This window comes from Gossypium arboreum, chromosome 12 (assembly GCF_025698485.1).
Source record: "Gossypium arboreum isolate Shixiya-1 chromosome 12, ASM2569848v2, whole genome shotgun sequence".
NCBI lineage: Eukaryota > Viridiplantae > Streptophyta > Magnoliopsida > Malvales > Malvaceae > Gossypium > Gossypium arboreum.
The window spans coordinates 21,026,402-21,032,202 of NC_069081.1; the positions used below are offsets into that span (position 1 = coordinate 21,026,402).

At 37.6% G+C, this 5,801-nt stretch overlaps 1 non-coding gene across 1 annotated transcript; it reads left to right on the forward strand.

The window, feature by feature from the left end:
- Nucleotides 1-3,538: 3,538 nt before the first annotated feature.
- Nucleotides 3,539-3,645, forward strand: LOC128286076 (small nucleolar RNA R71). The gene has a single exon (XR_008276621.1). It is a non-coding gene; the product is annotated as a small nucleolar RNA R71 (small nucleolar RNA).
- The last annotated feature ends 2,156 nt before the right edge of the window (nt 3,646-5,801 follow it).

A 5,801-nucleotide genomic window follows, 5' to 3' on the forward strand; every position in this document is an offset into this window, starting at 1 on the left:
CTCGACAAAAATAGGGATCAAATTAGGGGATTTCAACAATAATGGTTTATGGGTTAATATTGAGGGTAAATCAATTAATGGCTTGTTAGGCTCAAAAGGGTTCACTAAGGGTTAATTATGAAGGTAGGCTTTTGTGGAGTGAGTGGGTTAAACCTAAGTGCCTTTATCATTTTGACATATCAACTCAAATGGTGTGGTCTTGACATGCATAATCAAGCAAGTTCTAGAATAACAATTCAATACTGACGCACTCAAAGCAACAATAAAAGTGAGCATGAAAGAAATGATAGATGCTCTAAAGGCTCAAAATCTCACAAAAATTATGGCTTTTTGATGTTTAAACCTATGAATTTCAACTCAAGATCATACCTAAACTTGGGAAAAACAACCTAAAAGTTTTTAATTCTTCAAAAATCAACTTATCATGCTTGATTCCCTAATGTATTAAAGTTTAAACACTCGATGCATAAATGTCTATGTTTTAATTCAAGACATATCAATAAAAATCATAAATTAATTAAAATTCACTCTAATAGTGATGTAAATGGTTTACATGAGAATAAGACACAATTCAAGGATTTCTAATGATGATATAAAAGATCCCCCCACACTTAAGATGTACATTGCCCTCAATGTACAAAGATAGATATAATGAAAAGGATAGATTCATAATCATAAGATAGGGAGAGAAGTGAAACTTCCTGAATGATGAATGCATTCCTTGAACTCGAGTTTTGGAGGATAATCGGCGTGAGAGTGGAGAAGGATACTCCGGTGGTCGTAGAGGTTCATTAGTCTGTAAGTCCTGTGCCAAAAGAATATTATATCTGGTGGTAGCTATAATTGTGGTCGAGCAGGACATGGCAGTTGTGGAGAACCTTTCCTAGTGGAGTTTTTAGTTCCTATGCGAGGATAAGCTTTGGAGCTCTTTCTGACTGTGATAAAATCAGGAACTCTTTAAGAGGTATACTGAAGCATAATTACTCGTAATGAAATAGCCGAAGAATAAAAATTGTAAAAACTCAGGATGAAATAATATTAAAAGGAAATAAAAAATAATAATTTCAAAATATAGAGATAAGAATAAAATAAAATAAATAATAGGTGTTTATAGAGAAATTGGGGCACACAGCCGTGGGGCACGCCCGTGTGCTCTAAGCTCAGCCTGTGCATTTTGTAATTTTCGAAATTAGGCGCATTGGTGTACACGGCCATGTTGCACAGCCGTGTCAATCTCCGTTCGCTTCTCCCACGTCTGTGTATGCAGGCGCATGCCCATGTTAAATTGATAGGTTTACCCACGGTTTCAAAACACAGGCGTGTTGAACGCTTGTGCTATTTTGGCAGTTTCGTCCACGGCTGTGGCTACTTATCGCATCCCGTGTTGGGGAAGAAAATTTTGCCCTATTTTCAGACGGCCATATCGCACGGCAATGTTGCATCTCGTGGTATGTGCATGGCCTACGGCACGCCCATGTGCCTGGCCGTGTGGTTCTGAAAAGCCGATGTTCAATGATTTGGTTAGTATGTCAGATTTTAAAAACTAAAATTTTAAGAAAATAATATTGTTGTGCTCGGGTTGCCTCCCGAGAAGCGCTTATTTATAGTCTAAGCTCAACTTACCTCTCTAGTGAATGGTCATGCTGGTTTGAGGAGTTTATACTTCTCATTCCTGCTATGAATCCCATCAAAATAAGGTTTTAGGCGGGTATTGTTTACCTTAACGGTGCTGAAGTTGGGGTGACTTACCTCGACTGTACCAAATGGGAAAATGCTAAGTACCGTAAGAGGAATTTCTTCATTCAGTTTGGCAGTGTCAATGTGAGGATCTGCAGCATCTAATGAAACTTTATGCCCAACCTTAAGTTGATTTGGTGAGGCATTGAGCTCGTTCTGGCGTAGTTTTGGTTTATCGTGTTTTCTCGGTTTAAATGTCAGCCATTCATCTAACTCCCCAATTCTTAACCTTCGTTCTTCATGGGTAGATTCTTTGTTGTGGTTTGAACATGGCTCATGTGTGTCCTTCGAACTTATTTCCTGCAAAATAGGTTGCATTGTATGATCAGTCTTAGTAGAACAATTTGTACAATCACCTTCAATTTTCGATGTGTTGTTCGGGTTACGAGCTTGAAGGTTGATTATTTTGTCTCCTACATGAAGTGTGAGTTCACCTGTGGCAACATCAATAATTGTTCTAGCAGTTGCTAAAAAGGGCTTTCCCAAAATTAAAGGAACATTACTGTCCTCTTTTATGTCTAAAACAACAAAATCAACTGGGAATATAAATTTGTCAATTTTAACGAGTACGTCTTCAATGATATTCCTAGGAAATCTGACAGTTTTATCTGCTAATTGAATGCTCATCCTAATTTGTTTGGGTTTCCCTAGACCTAGTTGCATAAACAATTTGTAAGGCATAACATTGATACCAGCCCCTAGATCAGCCAACGCATTATTAACATCTAAACTACCAATTATAAAAGGAATCGTAAAACTCCCTGGATCTTTTAGTTTGTTGGGTACCTTATTCGGAAGAATGGCTGAGCAAATCGCGTTCAGCTCCACATGTGACCTTTCATCTAACTTTCGTTTATTTACTTGAAGCTCCTTTAAAAATTTGAATGCATTCGGCATCTGCGAAAGTGCTTCAGTAAACGGTAGGTTAATATGTAGTTTCTTTAAAAGTTTAAGGAATTTACCAAATTGTTCGTCTGAGCGGTCTTTCCTTATCGCATTGGGGTATGGCACACGAGGTTTATATTCTGTACTTACTGATTTTTGTTCATTTTAGCCTACCTCATTCTTACCTTAGCTTACCACCGGTTCTGGCCTTGGTTTTGCCACTAACCCTTCCTCATCTTAAATGGCAATTGCATTGAGTTACTCCCTTGGGTTAGATTCAATGTTGCTTGGCAGGCTACCTTGTGGTCGTTCAGAAATCAACTTGGTGAGCTGTCCAATCTCTGACACCGAGATGAATTTGGTTAGCATCTCCTCAAGGTTTGGCTTTTTCTCTTGCTGGTATGGTGGTTGCTGAAAGCCTGGAGGGGGTGGTGGTTTCTGATTTCCTTGGCCTCCCCATGAAAAATTTGGGTGATTCCTCCAACCTGCATTGTAAGTATTGCTATAAGGATTGTTTTGAGATCGAGGATTATTACCAATGTAATTTAACTGCTCGTTCTCCATGTTGTGGCCATAAGGTGGGTATTCTAAGTTGCTCGATCCACCTCCATTTGCTTCGCACTGCATTACTGGGTGAACCTGTGAAGAACTAAGGAAACCATCAATTTTCTTATTCAAGAGTTCTACCTGATTAGAGAGCATGGTGACCGAATCGACGTTATAAACACCAGCTATTTTCATTGGCTTTGTCCTTATGACTTGCAACTGATAATTATTTAGTGACATCTCCTTTATAAATTCATAGGCATCTTTAGGTATTTTATTATTGATGGTTCCGCCAGCAACTACGTCAACCATATGTCAAGTCGAAGGATTCAAGCTATTATGAAAAGTTTGAACCTGTAGCCAGAGTGGTAACCCATGGTGAGGGCATCTTCGTAAAAGGTCCTTATATCTCTCCCATGCATCGTAGAGTGTTTCTAAATCCATCTGTACAAAAGAAGAGATATCATTACGTAATTTAGCCGTTTTAGCCGGTGAAAAATATTTTAGTAAAAACTTTTCGGTCATTTGTTCCCAAGTATTGATTGACCCCCGTGGTAACGAATTCAACCACTGTTTAGCTTTGTTTCTCAAAGAAAAAGGGACTGAAGTCTAATGGCGTCATCAGAAACACCATTAATTTTAAATGTATCGCATAGTTCTAAAAAGTTTGCTAAGTGAGCGTTGGGATCTTCGTCCTGCAAATTATCAAACTGAACAAATTGTTGTATCATTTGAATTGTGTTAGGTTTAAGTTCAAAAGTATTTGCAGCTACAACAGGTCTAACTATGCTCGATTCAGTTCCTGTTAAAGAAGGTTTAGCATAATCATACATAATGCGTGGAGCAGGATTTTTATTTACTAGATTAACAACAATCGCAAGAGGTATTAGGTTTTCCTGATTTTCAACCATCTCCTTCGTTGTGGTTTGAATATCATCCTCTTGCTCGTTCTCTGTGAATCTTAAGCTCCGCCTTATTTCTCTTTGGTTTCTACAAACTGTATGATCGATCTCATTGTCGAAAAGTAATGGTCCTGACGGGTTTCTTCTAGTCATAAACTATAAGAACCTGCCAAAAAAAGGGAAAAAGAAGAATTAGTAATAAAAATTAGAATAAAATTTAAATTACTGTAAAAGTAAATTTCTAAAGTAATAGAAATAGAGTGTTCCTAATATCTTAGTTCCCTGGCAACGGTACCAAAAACTTGATACATGATATTCGTTTCAAGTTTTAAATATTTATAATGAATCGTTCTTGAAACTAACTATTATCACAATGAATGCAAGTGTACCTATCGAACAGTAGTATAGCTTGAGCAAGACCAGATTATCAAACCCAAAGGAACCAAAAGTACTAGTATCAACTTTCTTTTTATTATCTAGCCTAAAAAATAAAAGGGTTTTGTTTATCTAACTAATTAACTAAACTAAGAAATCACAGAAAAGAAATTTGGGGAAAGTACTTTTTGGAAAACTCGATTGATTAAGACAATACCTAAGGAAAAATCCACCTAGACTTCACTTGTTATTTGACTCCGAATCGGACAATTTATTCATTCAACTTGTTCCGTAGAGATCCCTAAGTTATATTATTATCTCTCTCGAGACTAACAACGTCTAACCCTAGATTAAATAATTGAAATCTCTTTCTAACTAACGCCCTAGGGTTGCATTAACTCGATTTATGGATCCCCTTATTAGGTTTCACCTTAATCCGGCAAAATCTTGTCACCCTATCTCTAGGTGCGCAACCAAATCTGCTTAATTATGACAAATTTACTCTTAGATAGGGTCTATCCCTCTTCTGAATAAAAGCTTAACTTGAATCAATATCCTGGAATATCAAAACAAGAATTAATAACACATAATTAAGAACAAGTTAAATATTTATCAAACAATTCAGATAATAATAACAAGATCCGTCTTAGGTTTCATTCCCCTTAGGTATTTAGGGTTTTAGTTCATACTAATGAAAGAAAACATTTTAAAAGAATAAAAATAACAAAACATAAGAAAACCCAAAACTCCTGAGGGAATTTGAAGGGAGATCTTCAGTCTTAATGGTGAATCCGGGTTCTGAGATGGATCGATTGGCTTTCCTTGAGCAATTCCTTGCTTCCTCCTCCACGTCCCTCGTCTAAGTGCCTCCTCAGGTGTTTAAATAGGCTTTGGAATGCCTAAGAACCCTCAAAATTGGCCTTTTTCGAATTGGACTAAACTTGGGCTCGGCAGGGACACGCCCGTGTGCGATTGCTTAAGGTCATGGTCAAGGCTGTTAAATGGGCACAGGCGTGTGATCTGCTCGTGTAAATCGTGCTTTGCCCTTGCCAAATGGACATGGCCGTTTGACACGCCTGTGTGAGGATGTTCAAGCCGTGTTGTTTTCCTATGTGGGTTCATTTTCTTCGTTTTTGGCCCGTTTCTCGCTCTTTTTATTCTCCTATGCTCACCTAAGTATAAAACATGAAATTAAAGGATTAGGAGCATCGAATTCAACAATTCTAAGGAGAAACCATCCATAAATGCGTTAAGCATGAGGTAAAAATATGTGTAAATTACGGTTTATCACTGCACCTAATATTTGAAAATTAAATTGACCACACGGCATGGCACACGTGTATTTGGTTGTCCATG